The sequence below is a fragment of the Hyperolius riggenbachi genome, chromosome 1, assembly GCF_040937935.1.
Source record: "Hyperolius riggenbachi isolate aHypRig1 chromosome 1, aHypRig1.pri, whole genome shotgun sequence".
Lineage (NCBI taxonomy): Eukaryota > Metazoa > Chordata > Amphibia > Anura > Hyperoliidae > Hyperolius > Hyperolius riggenbachi.
In genome coordinates this window covers 150,866,562-150,888,556 of record NC_090646.1, presented here as the reverse complement: position 1 = coordinate 150,888,556, position 21,995 = coordinate 150,866,562, and the positions used below count along the sequence as shown (strand labels likewise).

The following is a 21,995-nucleotide window of genomic DNA, read 5'->3' as shown; positions in this document are numbered from 1 at the left end:
TGGATAGGTTAATTAGCTCCCCCCTAAATTGGCCTTGGACTACAACACATACACTACAAAATACATACATAGACATAGGACTATGGTAGGATTAGATTGTGAACTCCTCTAAAGGGACAGTTAGTGACAAGACGATATACTCTGTACAGCGCTGCGGAAGATGTTAGCGCTATAGAAATTCTAAATAATAATAATACTGCAACTCCGTAATTTGAGAAAATCAGATTGTGATTGGTAATTTTAGACCAATCACAATACACAGATACTACTGAGTATTCCTGAGTCTTGTGACTGGCCTAATACTTCTGTGGTATTCCAATTACCGCAGTAAAATTCTGCATTCTCTGATTGGTTCAATACTGCAGACTGAGTCAACTCAGAATTATTTGGCCAATCAGAGGATGCAAAAAATAACAAAAAAGACTCCTTGGAAATTGGAAATCTGCAGAATCATTAATCGACATTGGTCAAAATTGGAATTTCCAGAAAATCAGCATTTCTGACCATCCTAGTCAGCATGAATTAGTAACTGCTGCACCTCCAGGTATTTCAAAAGCAAAGCTTAAAGCACACCTGCAATGGAGGGTTTATGGATGCAGCCATTTTTTATACCCTTTCCAAAATTCCATTTGGTTGTCTACTAGGCTTGTTTCACATTTGCCAGAAAGGCAACATATCCATATAGTATGTAGGGCTGCTCAAACCCGGATAGTTTCTATCCGGATATCTCCCAGTAAAGCTGTGCGGGCTGTGCAGGGGGGTCAAGCTTACCTGTCTGACGTCTTCTTCGTCCGTCCCTGGCACCTCCCACAATGCGGTCCTCGCGCATCATGTGATTTCAAACACTTCCTCCTTCAACCCGGAAAGAGGAAGTGTTTGTAGTCACGGGACCGCCACGTGGACCGCACCGTGGGAGGCACCAGGGACTGACGAAGAAGACGTCACACAGGTAAGCTTGACCCGCCCCCCCGCCCTGCCCAGCCCGCACAGCTTTACTGGGAGATATCCGGATAGCAACTATCCGGGTTTCTCCCAGATCTGGATTTGAGCAGCCCTAATAGTATGAACACAATTAGTAGTCTGAAGGTCCACTGCTCTTAGAACTGAATGTGTCCGCAAATGTATCACAAAAATTACATGGTTTAAAATACTGAGAATAGTTTAAAATGATCTTTTATGCAATAAACATTAAGTACCAAAATTTTAGTTTGGGGAGTTTAAGGCTTCCTATAGGTGCACATTAACTGTACAATTTTTTCACTAAATGCAATGCGAAAATAATAGGAAGGTAATTATTGATTTTTCACATTTACTGAACGATTCCTTCTTTAAATGCGATCATAAAATGCAACTTTCGGATCGATTTTATCCTATTTAGCAATCGTTCCTTATCGATTGCCTTCATAAACAGCAAATTTTCTATACAATTCGATCACACAAAAATCACATCAAAAGATCGCGTTTGGTGATAAAAATTGTACCGTTAATGGGCACCTTAAAGAGAACCAGAGATGAAGCAACCTCATGTATTTTACCTTATAAATCAGTGGGAACATGACAGTAAACACCTAATCTGCTCTTTGTTACATTGTTCTCTGTTTAATTTGCCTGTTATAACCTCTAAGATAAGAATCCCGACTAAGCAGTCGGTCTGGCTTTGCTACAGAATAATTATAGCTGAGACTGTGTTCTTTGCTGTCTTCAAGTCCAAGCCTGCCCCCTGCTGGCTTTGCTCAGGAATCATTATAGCTGAGTCATTATAGCAAAGCCAGACTCAATGCTCAGTCCGGGATTCTTATCTCAGCTAGATAACAGACACTTTTAGCAGTGAGGATGGAACAGAGAGCATGGTAAGTGTTTTCTCTAATGTTCCCACTGATTTCTATGGTAAAATACATGAGGGTGCTTCGTCTCTGGTTCACTTTAAGAAATATGTGTTGCCATTCTCACATGAACTCTCCCCTTCTAGTGCCTAAACCTAAACCCACCACCTAATGCCTGACACTGGCCCCCTTCCCCCTTCGAGTGCCTAAAACTATAGATGGTGTGTGTTGTTTTGTGCTTAGAGTCAGAACCTAGGTGCGCAGTTCGGAATAACGTGTGTTATTAATCCTACTGATTTGAACTGGAGGGACTACTTTCACAACAAGGTGGAATTGTTCTTAAAAGTAGAAAAATATATAACACTAGGCCTATAACGGGCCGTTTAAAAATGGGTGCTAGGCTGTGAACCAACCCCCCCCCCCCCCCCCCCCCTGGGATGCAGGGACACTTGCCTTTTATTAGGTAGGATACATATGTAAGCTTAAGATCAAATGTGAAGTGGTAAAAGGGGAATGATAATAAGACAGAAACTTTAAATAAATGAATAAAAATTGGTGTGTCTGAAACTCCGACAGAATCAATGCTTGGTTAATCTGACTTAACTCGGACACATAGATTTGTTGTAGCACTTGAATGTTTCTATTTGACTTACATTTGCTACTGTAGTTATTCTAACATGTTTTTGTTGTTGTTATAGTATAAACCATTGCTATTTAAACCATTAATATAACAATATATTCAATCTATATATATCATATAGACTGAGACTTTCTGTCCTAGTTTTACAGAGATCGTTTTAGCTGGTCTCTAAGCAAGAGCTGCATTATACCAGAAAGTGAATAAGTCTTTACAGTTAAACCCCCAGTAAACGGAACAGGCGGGGATTGCCTTATGCCGGATATGTGTGCTGTCAGGTGACAGATGCCGGGTCCCATACATGGACACAAGAGAGCTGCTGGGAGCTGCAGGAAGTGTAGAGATGGTGCCCGGAACCTTGATAAATCACTTCTGCTGCGCAAAGCTCTGCAAAACTGCAGTGCTGGTTGGTTGAGACTGCTGGATGCCGGGTTTTACTGTAATTATTTCCAAGCCAGCTGTTGTGTATCTGTATGTCCTTCTGTCCTGCACACACACCCTCCTGCCCAGGCCACTGTGATAGGCCGTGACACTGATTGGATGTCACTAATGGGCGTGTCGAGATGAGGATCGCAATGTTCAGAGAGACAGTCCTGCCCTGTGCATAGTAGCATGTGACTCCTGTAAGTATAAAATAATAGGTTATTGCCCATCCAAGGCAACTTTCCTATTGCTTCCAGCAAATAATCGTCAGGTGTTCTGGCTAGCTGAAGAAGATATTGGAAACCTTCTTTAAAGTAGAAGTGTACTCCTAAAGTGTATTAATCCACAGTTGCCCCTGGCCTTTCAAATATCAAGAGTAATGATACCTCCTTTTATTTTATTTGAAGCATCATCAGGCTTCTTGCACACTGCAAGTGATTCCGATTCAGATTCCGCTTTTTAATCAGTTTTTACATCCGATTCAGATTCTGATTTGCAGTGTGCAGGGAGCAAACTGCAAATCGGAATCTGAATCGGATGTAAAAACTGATTAAAAAGCGGAATCTGAATCGGAATCACTTGCAGTGTGCAAGAGGCCTCAGCCTGTATTCATGCACTTACCCATCACTGCTTCTTTTATGTGAAGCCATCTACTGGTGAGTAGATACAATACAGCCTATCTTTTAAAACTTCTAGAGAGGCCATCTACTTTCTACTGAACAGTGCAACCTAGTAATTGGGCCATGCAGAGTGTGTAAATAAATGATTTGCTAGCTGTGGTGATCCCTACTCCCCCTGCTGGTGGTGGTGGTGTGTGAGTGGGTGGAGGTAGGTAGTTGGGGCCTTTGAAGTTGTTTTTACGAGTGCCTTTATGGGTGTCTGGAAGGGGGATTTTTTACAAATGTGTTTTAAGAATGTACTTATTCTGTAAGGTTGAACACAGCAGATAAAAGTAGTTACTAGCCTCAAGCAAGAATCTGTGGGCTGACATTGCTGCATCTTCTAGCTAGACAAGGTCAACACTGATGTAACAGTAGAATGTAAATCATTATTATTGATAATAATAACAGTAACAGAATGATACAGAATGATACAGTTCCTATTCACTTCCCATCAAAAGTGAAGTTTGCTTCAAATCTTCCATTGTTGTTATTCTGTGTCTATAAATAGGATTTAAGTATAGCTCCAAGCAGATATAAAATCCAACCCTTTAGTTGGTCTATTATAAATTCATTTTTTACCATTATACACTATCTTATGAGCTTGTTTTATACGCAGACTTCTGTTCACCTTGGAGGTTCACTGATGCCAGAGGGAGTCCAGTTTTTTAGCAGGCCGCATCTACCTCCATTTGACTAAATAGATGCTGTTAGTTTGTTTAGCTTAAAGTGGACATCTGATGTAAAAATAAAACCCACATTGTCGGCACAGGCAGCAGAACTGTCTAAAAACTGACCACGTGTGCCATAAAAAACAGATTGTGTTAGCCACGCCCCCTATTCTGAAAATACTACCATGGGTGGGAGGTGCTTCATAATTTGACCTGAGGGGTATGCTGCTTTTCCATGTGTCATTGAGCCAGCCTATCACAGAGAGGACTAGTTCAGTGCCAGCCACAGTATGTTACATTCCAGAGCTGCCACAATGCTTCCCTGCTGTTTAATGTGGTCAGCCATTGCTGCACTGGGTAAAAAAAAGTCATAGAAAGTGTCATTATGGCTCTTTTCCACTTTAAACTCTCTAAACCTTAACATTCCATAATACCCTGCGCTCAAGAAATGGTCAGATAATCAGATCATATTTATCATAATTGGTGCCAAGTTGCACCGGGCAGCATGGTGGTGTAGTGGTTAGCTCTCTCGCCTTGCAGCGCTGGGTCCCTGGTTCGAATCCCAGCCAGGTCACTATCTGCAAAGAGTTTGTATGTTCTCTCCGTGTTTGCGTGGGTTTCCTCCGGGCACTCCGATTTCCTCCCACATTCCAAAAACATACAGATAAGTTAATTGGCTACCTCTAAAAATTGGCCCTAGACTACAGTACTTACACTACATAATATATAGACATATGGCAATGGTAGGGCTTAGATTGTGAGCTCCTTTGAGGGACAGTTAGTGACAAGATATATATATATACACTGTACAGCGCTGCGTAATATGTCGGCGCTATATAAATACTAAATAATAATAATAATAAAAGTTGCGCTTTATTAATTGTAGCGACCTGTGATTCTAGCATGGCTCAGACATTCACTACTAGCGTCTGGAAAGAGAGCTGTTCAGTGTTGTACATGTATTCACCATCCAGTGGGCAGACTGGAAGCAGATTTTTTTTAGCCATGTATTAGATATGGGCAGTGGCGTACCTAGGGCATTTGACACCCGGTGCTGGGTATTAAAAAGACACCCCCCCCCCCCCCCCATAAAAAAAAACAAAAAACAGCAAATGTGGCATGCTAAACGTGACACGGAGGGTAATGCCAGGTGTAGGCTCGCTCCCCCCCCTAAAGTTGTCCTTAGTATAGTATAGTGGCACCAGTATAGCTAACAAAAAATGGGTGCGGTTATAACATGCGGCGCGCATTGCGCGCCGCGGCGAAAAATGGGCGTGGCCATGACCGGATGAGGGCAGAGCTAACTAATTTAAAGTGAACCCGGGATAAGAGTGATATGGAGGCTGCCATATTCATTTCCTTTTAAACAATAGGCAGCCCTGCTGATCTATTTGGCTGCAGTAGTGAACTGAATTACACCAGAAACAATCTAAACAGAAGCTAATCTTGTCAGTTCTGACAATATTGTCAGAAACCCCTGACCTGCTGCATGCTTATTCAGGGTCTATGGTTGAAAGAATTAGATGCAGAGGACCAGCACAGCAGCCAGGCAGCTGGTATTGCTTAAAAGGAGATAAATATTGCAGCCCAATATTATTCTCACCTCGGGTTCCCCTTAAAAGTGCAACACAAAGACAGTGGGCCTTTCCCCAGAAAATTCACATAATTGTTCAGGTTTTCTCAAGAAAATACACGTAATGTGAACAGATTTGACCAGAAAATAGTTCAATCATGTCGGCAGATTTGCCCAAAAAACACGTTCAATCATGTCGGCAGATTTGCCCAAAAAACACGTTCCATCATGTCGGCAGATTTGCCCAAAAAACACGTTCCATCATGTCGGCAGATTTGCCCAAAAAACACGTTCCATCATGTCGGCAGATTTGCCCAAAAAACACGTTCCATCATGTCGGCAGATTTGCCCAGAAAATACATGCAATCATGTCGGCAGATTTGCCCAGAAAATACATGCAATCATGTCGGCAGATTTGCCCTGAAAATACATGCCAGTGTTCTCCCCAGAATTTTTTTCCAGCCGGGTGGCATGAAATAGTAGCCGGGTGGGGCGAGTTGAAAATGCAGGGCAACTGTGCTTACAGCATAGGAGGAGGTAAGGAGGTGAGCCGATGACAGCCGGGTGGTCACAAAATCTAGCCGGGTGGAGCACCCGGCTAAAAGAGCCTGGGGAGAACACTGCATGCAATCATGTCGGCAGATTTGCCCAGAGAATACATGCAATCATGTCGGCAGATTTGCCCAGAAAATACATGCAATCATGTCGGCAGATTTGCCCAGAAAATACATGCAATCATGTCGGCAGATTTGCCCAGAAAATACTTCAATCATGTAGCAGACCTGGCCAGAACAGTCGATACACCTGCTAATATAAATTAAATAAAAATGTACTCACCTGAAGCAGCAGCAGACCTCCTGTCCCGGCCTCCGTCCGGCGCGCAGCTCTCACGATCCTCTGCAGCCAGCCAGCAACTGAAACTCCCGCGCTGAGAGCAGGGCTACGGGAAAATGGCGCTCGAAGCCCTGCATTGCAGACTCAGTCTCCAGAGCAGGGCTTCGGACGCCATTTTACTGTAGCCCTGCTCTGCCGCTGTTGGAGCTGCTGCTGTCAGTGAACTGACACAGCGTCTATTAGACGGCGAAAATCAGTTCACGCTGGGGGTGCTTGGACAATATTAGGGGGTGCTTCAGCACCCAAACCACCCCCCTGGCACCGCCACTGCCCCAGTATAGCTAGTATAGTTGCCCCAGTATAGCATAGTGGCCCCAGTATAGTTTAGTGTAGCATAGTGGCCCCAGTGTAGCATAGTGGCCCCCAGTGGAGCATAGTGGCCCCCAGTGGAGCATAGTGGCCCCCAGTGGAGCATAGTGGCCCCCAGTGGAGCATAGGTGCCCCCAGTGGAGCATAGGTGCCCCCAGTGGAGCATAGGTGCCCCCAGTGGAGCATAGGTGCCCCCAGTGGAGCATAGGTGCCCCCAGTTTAGCATAGTGGCCCCCAGTGGAGCATAGGTGCCCCCAGTGGAGCATAGGTGCCCCCAGTGGAGCATAGGTGCCCCCAGTGGAGCATAGTGGCCCCCAGTGGAGCATAGTGGCCCCCAGAGCAGCATAGTGGCCCCCAGAGCAGCATAGTGGCCCCCAGAGCAGCATAGTGGCCCCCAGTGTAGCATAGTGGCCCCCAGTGTAGCATAGTGGCCCCCAGTGTAGCATAGTGGCCCCCAGTGTAGCATAGTGGCCCCCAGTGTAGCATAGTGGCCCCCAGTGTAGCATAGTGGCCCCCAGTGTAGCATAGGTGCCCCCAGTGTAGCATAGGTGCCCCCAGTGTAGCATAGGTGCCCCCAGTGTAGCATAGTGGCCCCCAGTGTAGCATAGGTGCCCCCAGTGTAGCATAGGTGCCCCCAGTGTAGCATAGGTGCCCCCAGTGTAGCATAGGTGCCCCCAGTGTAGCATAGTGGCCCCCAGTGTAGCATAGGTGCCCCCAGTGTAGCATAGGTGCCCCCAGTGTAGCATAGGTGCCCCCAGTGTAGCATAGGTGCCCCCAGTGTAGCATAGGTGCCCCCAGAGTAGCATAGTGGCCCCCAGTGTAGCATAGTGGCCCCCAGTGTAGCATAGTGGCCCCCAGTGTAGCATAGGTGCCCCCGGTGTAGCATAGGTGCCCCCGGTGTAGCATAGTGGCCCCCGGTGTAGCATAGTGGCCCCCGGTGTAGCATAGTGGCCCCCGGTGTAGCATAGTGGCCCCCAGTGTAGCATAGGTGCCCCCGGTATGAGGGAAGGTGGGGTGGCGGGGTCCCCTCCTTCCGGCGCTTCCCCCTCCTAATTAGCAGCAGCCAGCAGCTTAGCGAAGCGGGCGGGGAGGACTTACTCACCTGCTCCAGGCGATGGCGCATAACGTTATCCTCACGTGACGCTGGTCTCTCTGTCGCTCACTGTGCTTCCGCAAATCAGGAAGCACAGTGGGCGGTGGAGAAGGTGGAGACCAGCGTCAGGTGACGATGACGCTATGCGCCATCGCCTGGAACGCAGGAAGTAGGTGAGTAAGTCTTCTCCGCCCGCTCCTGCCCGCTCATCAAGCTGCTGCTAATTAGGAGGGGGAAGCGCCAGAAGGAGGGGACCCAGGTGAGGGAGGTGGGGGGTCCGGCCCCCCTCCCCGCCGCTTTCCCCGCCACCCCTCCTTTCCGGGTTGCTTCCCCCTCCTGTCCTGCCTGCACAGTGCACAGGCCTCTGTGGGAGGCCTTGGTGACACCCCCTGGGGCACCCGGTGCGGGGCGCCCCATGCCGCCCTATGGTAGGAACGCCACTGGATATGGGAGCTTTATCTTATCGCATTGGTGCTGCCCTGAACTGCCAACATATCAATATATGGAAAGAGAAGTCAACTAATGCTGGGAACACACGATGCAATTTCCTGTTCGATCGACGGGTTATCAGACAGGAAGTTGTACAGTGTGTACATGTCCAAACTGTTCCCGATCAATAAAAGGATCAATTTTCCGATGATGATTTCACAAAATCGATCCCTTTCTCGATCGGAAACAGATTGAACAATTCAGAAACAATCGCCTACTGCGCCCAGTTCCCGTTGATCGGGTGGGAAATTGCATTGTGTGTTCCCAGCATTAGAGAACTTCTTACACTGGCTGCCACTCTGTGACAGATATATCTGAATTACAGGAACATCTTGCGGAAGGAACGATATTTCACATACGCTGTACAGCATCTCAGTTGGCTATTTATCTGTCTGCCTGAAGTGCAGCCACTAGTTGGCCATAGAGTTCACCTATCTGTCTTTCTTCCCTGAAAAGATTTCTATTTGGCGAAACACAGAAAAAAGTCAGACTTGTATTAGACAGCAGACATGAGACGACCCCTTAAACCGTCAGTCAGCAGCAGAGGGTTAAATTACACCATCTGTTTCATAAGAGGCTTTGGTTCTGCTATAAAACACAGAGAGAGCAAGGGTTGCAGCTGCACAGAAGATGGCTGTCAGAGGCATGCAGACCACATATATAGTAAGTGTCTTGGAACAGTAGGTCTTTGGAGTTTCCTTTCAGAAAATCAGCCGAATAGCTGGCCAAGTTACAGCTTTTTATTAGATTTCCTCATTAAATTACATTTCCTAAATTATCTAAATTGCTATGAGTTCTGGGTAGGAGTTCTCAGGCATTCTCTGTGCCTCACGCTCCGTTTGCGTTTGGTTACATTAACTGTCTGTTGGAAGCAAGTGACTTGGTGCTTCTGGTGGTGAGGTGCCCTGGACCCTACGGGGAGCTCTCCTTTCATGGCTGCTTTCAGTCAGTTCTGAAAACAAGGCAGTGTGCTGACTTGAGATGCCTTCACCCTGATTTCATCTCAGTATATTTATTTATTCATCTAAATGAAGTTTAATTAGAAACGGATGTCAACTGATTTAACAAGAAATGAGCCGAGTGCCAACTGTAGAAGTCCCCCGTTCCATATGAAACCCAAAGCAAGTGCTAAGCACAGAAACCTTTTGTGAGTCAGCCTGATAGGATTAGGCCAATTTGTAATGGAGATTTGACCCATATTGAGAGCGATGTGAACACTGGAAGAGTTCAGCTCCTTGGAATGAATGGAGCAAAAGTCTTCTCTGGCACAGGGAATCGGCTTGACAGCACATTAGTTCCACATTGGTTCCAGTTTATCGATTTCTAATTATCTCAACACTCATTAGGATTCCGCAAATTGATGTCAAACATTCCATACAAAAATTAGTGTCACCCTGCCACTGCTGTTGCTATGTTAGCAGTGACACATTGCACACAGGCGTAGCGCTGTCTTGATGGTAATGTAGCCTTTCCAGCCAAAACATTTATTGATCTGTTGTGTTTTGTTTCTTTTCTTAAGTAGTCAGCACCTTTAGAGCTGAGGCTTGTTATTTAACACCCACGTTTTCTCCCCGGAGATGTATCAGTGATGTCATCGCATGTAATTCATATTTAATGGGGGCTATCCAATAGCTATAAAACATGTGATCTCATTTTCCCTGGTAGCCATCTTGTTGGAGCAGTTAGAGAGCGGGCATCAGAATAAGGAGCAAGGTTAACCAGTTTGATACCAAATCCTGTCCAGAGTGTAAAACACTGGCAATTAGAAATCTGACAGTGAGGACAAATGGGAACATTGCCGGTCCTCATGATGTTTCTGAGGCAGGGAACCCACTAGGCAGAAATGCGAGCATTGCTGAAAATGCTAGCGTTTTTGCAGGTAATGGGCCGCATGTAAAAATACATATATTTGTGTTTTTGAAAACGCTCGCTGCATAAGGGCCCCTTCCACTGCTGTTTGCGCATCCACCCGCAAATTTGTGACGTAGCTGTCGTAAAACTCGCTGTCGAAAAGTAATCATGATGAGAATTGCGCAACCTGTGATTGCGTTCAGCAAAAAAAAAAGCTTGCGCACTAGTGGTAAACGAGCTCCGGTGCGCTAGCAATTCGGCAAAACGTATGTGATTGGCTTTTTGAAGTGGATCGCAGCTAGAGGAAAAGGGCCCTTCATTTTCAAAAACACATGTAAAACACAAATAATGTATCTCAATGGAGATGCAGGGAAATGTGTTTTTACATGCAATTTTAATGTGTTTTTTTTAAATATACTACTGTATTTAACTGCATTGATTATTGGAAAAAAAAAACAAAAAACTAAAAATAATGAAAAATGTAAAAAGCACCAGAAACGCATAAAAACACAGCAAAAAATTAAAAACTTACAGTGCAGAAAATGCATGGTTTCGGCCCCCAGCCTAATACATATAAGTTACCATTGCCTAAGGCCTTGTTCAGACTATACGCGTTGCCGTGCGCATTTTGGCAGCGCGCATAGTGTGCGACACGCAAGAATGGTAGAAGGGCACAGAAATCCCTTCTACCGCTCCCATCATATGCGCTGCGCAGCAGTGCGATGTGCTGTCGCACTGCTGCGTGCATTTTTGGGGAATTGCAGCACAGATCCCATTCACTACAGTGAATGGGATCTGCAGCGCAGTGCATAGTAGCGCAGATGGCGTGCGATCGTACGCCTTGCGATCCGATCGCACAGCCATCTGCGCTAAATGACCTGAACGAGGCCTTAGATTTAATCCTTTCTACCCAGAAGAGAAGGAGTAACACTGCTGCTGCATATGTTGGCATGTGTGATCACTATGTGCTTCTGCCTGAATTTTTAGGTGTGCAGGATAGAAATGGGTGAAATGGGGAATTTTTAAATCCACAAGCCGACATTTATTGAAGTCAGTCAGGAAAAGGTGAACCACATAGACCTTCTTTAGCACGCTACCAAGCATCTCATTGCTGTGGACTGGTTTTATGGTCTGATGTCACTATACAAGCAGAGGACTGTCTAATGCAAAACATAAAACAGTTAAGAATAGTGTGTGAAATGTAAATAAAACAGAATGTGAAAATTCACGAAAAAAGACCAAGTGGTGTAGCATAAAAAGTGAAATGTCTTCCCAATAAATAGACCCAACAATGATTATTATTATTTCAGATTAAAATTATTTCAGCAGTCTATTCCCGGTAACTGTCCCTAATGGCCCATACACACGGGCTACAACTGTCGCCGCAACCACGTGGCACGCGCGTGTTGCGCGCCCCGAACCGTCGCTACTTAGAGCTGTCGCCAGGCGATTGACTTGGTCAATCGCCTGCTACAGCTGTCGCCGCAACTTCGCCGACTGTCGCTAGTCTGCCGTGTGTATGCGGACTAGCGATAGCAACACGCACACACTGAACGGAGCTTCCGGCGAGGGGGGGGGGGAGGGGCGGGAGGAACCTTCGGCGATGGCTTCTGCCGTGTCTCTGCCTTTGGGCAGAGGCGTGTGGACAGCTGTTGCACGGGCGGAGCTGTCGCCGGGCTGTCGCGCGCGTCCCCTGTGCCCTAGCGACTAGCCACAAATGTCCCCCGTGAGTATGTACCTTAAGCAATGCTATTTTGTCTGTGAAAGCCAACTTATATTTAGTAGTGCCCACTTAGAGGCATGCAGGCTCTGACTGGCTCACAGGCCTGTAAATTAAGGTGCAGCAAAGGTTAGTATGTGGTGTTCCATTAGTGCCGGGGTCACAAAAGGGATAGAGAAGGGGATAGAAAATGTTTTCCTGTTAGTGTATGAGGTTTTCTGTGTTATATCAAGGAAGGGAGAAAAAGGTCAGTGTGAGGTTTTCTTTAGTTTAAGAATCAAGATGGGATTTGGGTAGAATAGTATGAGGTTTACTTTTAGCATTAGGGTCAGGATAAAGATTGGCAAAGCAAGTAAAAGGTTTTCTGTTAGGTTTAGTGTAGGGTTAGTGGACATTACCATGAGGTTGTCTGTTAGCAGCATTAGATAGAAGCATTGCTTAATGTTAGGGGATAGAGATATTTGGTATATTCACTACTTGCATAACGGGTATTATAGAAGCAATGCTTGGAATGTGTACATAATGCAAGTTAGGCTTTTTGTATAAACACCAGTAACAACTGTTTAGTGAATAAACCCCATAATGACAGGTTAGTGTTAAAGGACAAGTGAAGTGAAGTGAGAAGACTATGGAGGCAGCCATATTTATTTCCTTTTAAACAATACCAGATACCTGGCAGCCCTGCTGATCTATTTTGCTGCAGTAGTGTCTGAATAACACCAGAAACAAGTATGCAGTTAATCTTGTCAGATCTGACAATAATGCCAGAAACGACTGATATGCTGCATGTTTGTTCGGGGTCTATGGCTAAAAGTAATAGAGGCAGAGGATCAGCAGGGCAGCCAGGCAACTGGTATTTCTTAAAAGGAAATGAATATGGCAGCTTCCATTTCCCTCTCACTTCAGCTGTTACTTAAAGAGAAGCTCCGACAAAGAATTGAACTTTATTCCAATCAGTAGCTGATACCCCCTTTTATATGAGAAATCTTTTCCTTTTCACAAACAGACCATCAGGGGGCGCTGTATGACTGATACTGTGGGGAAACCCCTCTCACAAGAAACTCTGAGGACCGTGGTACTCCTGGCAGTTTCCTGTCTGTGAACCTTGTTGCATTGTGGGAAATAGCTGTTTACAGCTGTTTCCAACTGCCAAAAAAGCATGCAGCAGCTACATCATCTGCCAACAGCAAAAATGTCACCATGTAATAAATGTCAGAATGTAAATCAGGGATTTAAATGATTTTACAATGTGCACACACTCACTAAATCATTTATACATAATTATTGTAAAAATGAAGCACTTTTTTTATTACATTATTTTCACTGGAGTTCCTCTTTAAAGATCATTTAAGCACTTGAGGACCGCAGTGTTAAACCCCCTAAAGACCAGGCAGTTTTTCATTAAATTGGCCACTGCAGCTTTAAGGCCAAGCTGCAGAGCCACATGACACAGCACACAAATGATTCCCTCCCCACCAACAGAGCTCTCTGTTAGTGGAGTCTGATCGCCCCCAGACGTTTTTTTGTTTTCGTTTATAAATGGTTTTTTTTTTTTAATAAAAAAGTGTGTTTTTTTAATGTTGTTGTATACCCCCCTCCCTCCCTCTACACCCTGCCAGCCAATCCCCGTGATCAGCTGTTATAGGCTTCAGCCTATGACAGCCAATCACCTCTGTGGCTCAGGAGGGGACAGCCGTGTCACACGGCTGTCCCCAGTACAGTGCTGCTGTAGATCGCAGCGCTGTACCAGTAATTAGACAACGATTACATCATCTAACAGTCTCCCGAGCGGCAATCGCCACTCGGAGACTGAAGACAGAGCTCCGCCCCGAGCAGGAGATGCACATGCACGCTGCGCATGATCTCCTGCAAAACAGAACCCCAGGACTTTACGCCGATCGGCGTTAGGCGGTCCTGGGGCTGCCGCCGCGGCCACGCCCATCGGCGTGACGCGGTCGGCTAAAAGTTAAGACTTGAGGTAAATTAGACTAAGGTAAAATATTAGATGTCAGTGTTAGGATGTTAGGGTAAGGTTAGTTGCAAGTTATGTATTAAAGCTTTTAGCAGGTTATGATTGGTAAAGGTTAGTGTTAAGGTGGCCACTAACGATCCAATATCTAGCGAAAAATTGCTCATGCGATCGGAAATTCTGATCAGAATTGAAATCATTCACTACGCCATCAATGAACCAATCTTTGCTTCCTATCTATCACAACCAACAAGAAAATCCAAATTTTGCTTAGGCGAAAATTCAATCGGACGATTGTTTTTATAATCGTTTGTAATCAACTGTGCCCATCAACAGAAATTATTTACAACCAATCCGATCAGAATTTCTGATTGCTCTAACGATTTTTTGCTAAAAATTGGACCGTTAGTGGCCACCTTTAGGTTTAGATGAAGAGATAGGGGAAGGTTTGTATCAAGGACAGGTCAGCGATGAAAGCTAGTTTGAGGATTATGGTAAGCTGGTCTGGTCCGTTTGTTTATTTTAGGGGTATCTAGGCTCATTAAATGGCCGTATCCTGCCCTACAATCATACACTGAAAGAATATCTGCTTCAAATTACATTGTACCTCACATGGAAGAGCAGAGAGGAAGTAATTCTCCTTCACTTGTAAAAATGATCAGTTATCTTTTGTGGAATCAGTGCTAGCCATGTACATTTTTATCTTGTTTGAGGAATGTGTGGAGGTGCAGACAGGCGTGTGGGAGGTTTTGCTATTTATCTCACTAGCAATCACCTCTATTTCATTTTCCAACATCTGCAACAAACTATCTTTGAGCTAAGAGTTTGTTGATGATACTCACTGAAGCAAATTAAGACAAGTGCACAGGAAACTGGAGCAGATGCCCAGAACAAGCATTCTGATTGGCTGGTCTGAGTAAAGGTGTCCATTAATGGTACAATTTTTCCTTCAGATTCGATCTTTTGACGCAATTTGAATGATCAAAACTAATCGGAGGGCAATTATCAATTGTCCCCATTAACATAACGATTTAAAAAGGTTTTACATTTCATTTTGCGCCACACACGGCTCAGTTTATCTATACATTACAATCATAAAAATTGTGTCAAAAGATTGAATCTGAAGGAAAAATTGTACCATTAGAGGGCACCTTAACTGCTCCGCTTCATATTACTTTTTTTGCACCGATAAATCTGCCCCTTCATGCCTATTTCTTCACTTTTTCCATGCAAAATCAGAGACCATGAAAGCCACTCATGATAGCACCTGCACTGAGCATAACAAGAAGGGCATGGTAAGCGTGTCTTACTCCTTCTGTTAATAGGAAGGTGGTTGGTGACAAGCATTCTACCCGTATCTTGTTAAAAGGTAGACTAACTTTAGCTTTATTAATAAAAACAAATGAAAGCTTTTTGTTGCCACAGATTTGAGGTAACATGTGGAGTTTACTGCGCCTCATGGCAGAAACGTCCCCAAAGGGAAAGCCAAGAAGCTAGAAACGTTTCTTTGATCCCTTACCCAGCTCCAGGAAGTGTAGAAGAAATAATGAAGTATAAGAGTCAGTGGAATGTTGGCATCCCCTGGTCGGAGCAGCCAGTGATGTTTGAACCACATGTTGCTTGCACACTGTGGGATGGAGATGTTGGCATTAGAATGTCTACAATCAAGACATCATGTCGTTTCAGTAGAAGTTTAATATCCTCACACAGCATGGGATTTTAACAGGCTGTAGCTCTTATTAGTCACTCGGTGCCTATATTTTCCTTTCTTTGCTCCCTGTTTCTCCCTTTTCATTAAAAGTGCTTACTTTTCTAAAAGTATGTGAACTGCCATTTTCGCTGATGGAAGAGCACAAATCATTTCAAAATAAACGTATTGCTGTATGTTTCTTCTCTCACCAGTGGCAGATAAATTACACTACTGCAATACTTCACACCAGAAATGGTGTTGTGTGTTGACAGATACTAAGTATTCCTGGATTTTCCCATATATAGGAATGACTATTGCGCAGCGTCGTGATTAATCACATGACACATTATGCTCAAGTGGAAGGGGGTGCTATGCCTTCCTGACATACAGTAAATGGGCTCGTAGTTGTCTACACTTAGCGCTCTAGGAATTATTGCACTACTTTAACACTGCTCTAGCAATACATATAAAAGTTGTGTGAAGACCGGTATGTTACAGTAGGTCTTGAATGTGTTGACCGGAGGCAAAATACCATACATAAGATATTCAGTCCTTACTTTCTAAACATAAGTTATAGAAATGACTGCTGTACAGACCCAATGCCCAGATATCTAGCAAGCAACGACAATAAAAGAACAATGGCACCGACCATTAGACATAGACTCAGAACATTTATATCGCGGTTTTCTCCTGGCGGACTCTAAGCGCCAGAGCTGCCGCCACTAGGGCACGCTCAGTAGGCAGTAGCAGTGTTAGGAAATCTTGCCCAAGGTCTCCTACTGAGTAGGTGCTGGCTTACTGAACTCACACCCATTCTCAAGACTGGATGTTTATTTGACACAAGTATTTTTTAATATTTTTATTTTGAGCAATGAAAATCTAGTGTATATATTTTAAAGTGTACGCAAGGTGACATACACATAACTAGGCTGTGTTTCTTGAAATGTTTTTCTGCCTGAAAGAGTTACACATTTCATCCCCTGATGACGGCGAAAGGCCGAAACTAGTCGGGACGAGAGCGGGCTGGACACTACTGTTCGCATTCCTAACCATTCAGAGTACCACAAGGGTGGGAAGCGGATTATCCAGAGAGGGTCCTATATTGGCAAGGGACCCTCCTGATGTTAGTTATATGTTATCTTTTATTGGTGTGCCTTGCATGGTGTAATAAAAAGTTGATATATCCACTGAGGGAACATCTCTTCTGCTTCTCTGTTTCCGTGCATTGAGACACATAGGAGGAGTGCAGATTGCAAGAGTTATCCCTGGAGGTGGATTGGACTGCTTATAACCATCTGAGTCCCTGGCGCTGTGCAATTGAATAACTGAAAGAGTTACACATCAGACATGCAGGTGACAGTCTCTCTCCTATCGGGACTTGGTCAAACACATTATCCTCCCTGATAAGGAAATACAGCCATAAAACTCTTGCCTGGCAGAGATCAGATTTTTTTTTCTTAATGTATTGGATGTTCTTCAAAATTATAAAAGTAATTGAATAACGGAATGGTGTTCAGATTCCGCTCTGATCAGCATTTTGGTTAATGCCCTACAAGTGTCATTAGGGATTACCAGTGAGGGGCAAAAAATCTGAGTTATATATTAAAGGATTATGCAGCTTGTGTATGCAAATGTTATGCAGGAGAACTGAGGCGCCAAAAAATAAATAAAAGGAAGCTAAATGAGCTTAAAAAACAAATTCTTGGTAAATAGAGGAGGTAGTGGTGCACTTACCGCCTTCAATTAGACACACAACGACTGTAGTAAAGACAGTCAATATATTTTATTTATGAACACCAAGTTTTCAACGCGTTTCGCAGGTTTGATCCCACTTCATCAGGCAATAACAATGGAGCAATAGCATATGTGGTCAGTAGAAGAGCCAGGCAACTCTGTGGAGTTCATAAATAAAATATATTGACTGTCTTTACTACAGTCGTTGTGTGTCTACTTGGAGGAGGTAAGTCCATGACTACCTCCTCTATTTACCAAGAATTTGTTTTTTTAAGCTCATTTAGCTTCCTTTTATCCTTTTGGCGCCTCTGTTCTCCTGCATAATATTGAGTCCACCATGGGTGGAGGGTTGAACCCCCTTTTTCTCATCTACAGAGAGCGACTTCTTATTCCTGAGTGGGGTCAGGAAAATCTCCCCACCTTACAGTGGTTGCCTAATGGTAACCCTGGTTTGTGAGTATTAACATTGACTCTATCTAGTAACCATTTACCAGTACATATTACACTATTGGGGCTCTTGGTGTTCCTTGTTTTTATGTGTATGCAAATGTGTTCAGTTTGAAAACGGATCAATTGAATGAAGTCAAAGAGGGATTTTATTGGTTCATTTTCAAGCTTCATAAATTTGCATACTTCGATTTATTTACACCTCACTGACCATTCCTAATAGTCATATGTGCTTAGAAGCTGTAGACATCCCTTCTGGAAGTGCATACAAACTGAAACCAATCCACACAGTTCTCAAGGGCACAATAAAAAATAGTTTAAAGTACTTCTCAAAAGAAACTTTAAGCAATAGGAACAGGTGCATGACAACAGATTGCAAAAATTGATAAAACTGGGAATATTGTTATTTAATGCACCATTGAATCGTTCTTAAATGAAAGGAGTCCAATGGTAGTCTGGGGGGAAAAAAGTTTTGGAAGAATCGGACGGAGGTAGAGAGACCTAGATTGAGTTTTCCTGGCTGATCTGCACTGCAGGACTTTGTCTGCTGTGTTTCGAGTTTTATACCAGTTCACGTTGTTTGTACGGCGGAGCCTACAGATAGGAAGAACATTTGTCCTGGCCCTGCAGTGCAGACACTTAAGAAATCACAAGTGGAAGCCGGATAGAATAGGGCAGCCCAATTCTCTAAATGGCCTCAGCATTTCCATCAGCCTTGTACAGCTGGACCTTGCCTGTAATTGCTGCTAGGATGAGATACTCAACATGTGGTGTTGGGGAAGCTTGGCTAGGTATTGTTTTCAGGCAGGAGTGTTGCAGATTTTGATAGGCTCATGCGGTTCGCCCATTTCTGACTCACTGCTGGCTTGTCAGCGGGCACTGGAGACAGAGGAGATGAAAACAGGAAGGCGAAAAGATGTTGTTTGTGCGGAATACCTTCACAGGGTAACAGGAGGTGAATTAGGCCTGTAATTGTAAAACAAATCACTGCTCATTATGCTCTTAGTGCGAGGCAGCATCCATCTCCCAGCGACAGAACGGATCACATTTACAAAAGAGTAATAAGGAAACTGATTGCAGCTCAAGGAATTTCTGCGCAGCAAACAATATGTAATTGGAATATCTTTCATCTCCTCTTAAAATGACATTTCCCATTTAGCTACAATTCCCTAATTCTGCATTCTTGCCATGGCAAGGTTGCCGACCCTTCTTCGCTTGCATCTAGTACTTGATCCCGCAGAGCCTGGCTCTCATTAACACGATTACCACCTGAAAGCCATTAGGAAATCAAGTGGACAGATGTCTGGGCTAGATTTGGTAAACTCATTTAGCGAAGAGGTGTCCTATGGAACATTAACATCTGGACTTAGAAATGTGGCTCTTTAATTAGAAGGAAAAAGCAGAACGCTGGACAGAGGTTAGACAAAGCTGTGAGTGGCCTTTCATCCTTCTCAGTGAAAGTCAGTAATCCTTTTTATTTTTAATGTGCGTGGTTACAGTGGAAGTGTTAATTGTCTGCATATGCTCTGTACAGTGACGCACTTACCCATAGATCGGCAGTTTCACTGTTGTAGCAAGAAGTTTTAAATTAGGATGACAACATTTACTGGCTAACTTAAAAATATAAGAGTAAGCTTTTGGCTATTGTGTCTTCAGCAGACTTGAACAAGTTGATAAAGCAGGAGGGGCAGCCATACCATCCCAGGGGGAAATAACACATATTGATAAGTACTTTTTCTACTTACATAATATATGTATTGTACTGTCCACATTTTGATTTCAGTAAATTTTATATAGTAAATAAAGAGAAAACTGTTCCTGGCATTTATCATTTTGACTTCTTCTGACTGAAGCCAATCCTGAGGTAATTTCCTTCTTTACTCTTTTTTTCTCTCAGAAACTGCACAGTCATATCTAGTTTGTTTTGTAAACATGTGAGCACAGCATAGGTCAGATTTCAGCAGCTTCACACTGAACTGCCCTCGGCCAGTCAGTGAGGAGCAGGAATGTGGGCAGGGAGATGACAAGCTTCCTTCTCGTAAGCAGTGTACCAAATAGAGCCAGTCTGATTGAATTGCGATTTATTACAGCAGAAACATTTCTGATTAGATTTGAGTGCTTGCAATGGAGGGTAAGGTTACAGGTTGCATAATAAACACAGAGCAGTGGGTAAGTGGAATTTGGTTTTGTGTCTGACAATCCCACTTTAAAGCACACAGCTATATACTTGCAACATCGAAACAGGAATACATGAATTTTTTTTGAGACATAAATGTAGACCATTACAATGCGTTTATTGAAACAAGACATCCAAATATGATAATGAGAGGATGTTAGCTGATTTATGACACATATAGATAAGACCCTTTAGGCTTCTAGCACACTGCAAGCGATTCCGATTCAGATTCCGCTTTTTAGGCCTCTTGCACACTGCACGCGATTGCGATTCAGATTCCGCTTTTTAATCAGTTTTTACATCAGATTCAGATTCTGATTTGCAGTTTGCTCCTTGCACACTGCAAATCGGAATCTGAATCGGATGTAAAAACTGATTAAAAAGCGGAATCTGAATCGGAATCGCGTGCAGTGTGCAAGAGGCCTTAATCAGTTTTTACATCAGATTCTGATTCTGATTTGCAGTGTGCAGGGAGAAAACTGCAAATCTGACTCTGAATCGGAAGTAAAAACAGATTAAAAAGCGGAATCTGAATCGCTTGCAGTGTGCAAGAGGCCTTAACTTGTTAGCGTACAGGATTCAAGTCTGATGAAGGCACAATAGCCGAAAGCTTACATTTTTAAGTTGGCCAATAAATGGTATCATCCTAATTCAAATCCTCTTGCTTTTACTCATGGCTACACCACTCTACTGCTACTACAATGCTGACTGTAGTATTGTGTCGACACAATAGCCAGAAATCGTTTGATGCGCCATTGTATGGCATATTGTTTTCACTAGGTATATGCTTACACATTTCTGAAAGGGAATCATTTTACTGAGAAGCAAGCTAATATTGTCTTGCTGTATGCAACATGTCAATAATAAACACTTAAAATGATACAACCTTGTCAGTTTCATTGACTATAGTATGGCCTCACGATCATTATAAAAGTTCAGTGATCCTTTTTAATGGCAGAAACATGGCAGCCTTTTGTGTTGCAGCGAGCATTGTCTCTGTTGTAGGGTTTAATTGGAAGATTGTTTATTAATAGAAGAGGTTGCTTATTTCCTCACATTCTGAAATGTGACTAGACTAAATGCTGCTGAAGCGCAGTCAACAAGTGGGGCTTTTATGGAGTTGCAACATGTTCGTAAAGGACCACCATCGCAAAAAATGGTACAAATCGTAAACTCATGATTATGCATAAATATAAAATGATTCAATTGTTCTATAGTAAAATGCTCTATAAATTATTTTGCTATCACTAAAAGTAGGTATAGAAGATTTGACAGATCTGAAAGGTTTTGGACTAGTCCATATCCTCATTGGGGGTTCTCAGGGTTTTCTTTTTAAAAGCTCTAACTGAACAGCAGTTGCGCAGCCCAACTGCCAAAATAGCATGCAAGTGAGCAGGAAGGCCGGCCTGCATGTTTGTATAGATCTTTCCCATAAAGTATCTTTGTAATGCAAAATGGAAATACTGAGAATACCCCATGAGGCTATAGACTAGTCCAAAAGTTGTCATATTTTTGCTTACTACTGTAAGCAACAGCAACATAGGAGAAAAGTAATTGATAGTGCGTTTAAGTGTGGGAGAACATAGGCTAATGCAGGGGGGGATTACAGCTGCCCAAAATCCCCCCTCAGACCAGGGGACAGGCACAAGTGTTGACACCAGAATATCTGCAGATATCCTGCAGCTCACAGCACTGCCCCCTTTCTTTCTCTGCTACAGTTGACTTTGGATGTAGCAGCAGCATGTGTAAAGAGCATGGAGCAGCTGCGTGTGTAGAGAGTATGGAGCAGCAGCGTGTGTAGAGAGTATGGAGCAGCAGTGTGTGTGTAGAGCATGGA

General features: G+C 43.8%; 1 protein-coding gene across 19 annotated transcripts in view; it reads left to right on the top strand.

The window, feature by feature from the left end:
• TENM3 (teneurin transmembrane protein 3) overlaps window positions 1–21,995 on the top strand; it is a 1,708,801-nt gene that overhangs the window by 1,239,420 nt on the left and 447,386 nt on the right. The window contains exon 1 of one of the 19 annotated variants that reach the window (XM_068278766.1): window positions 9,191–9,234. The exons of the other annotated variants lie outside the window; for them this stretch is intronic. The gene's annotated coding sequence lies outside the window, so the exon portion shown is untranslated. Of the gene's footprint in view, window positions 1–9,190; window positions 9,235–21,995 lie in introns of those variants that run through there. 19 annotated transcript variants of the gene reach the window in all.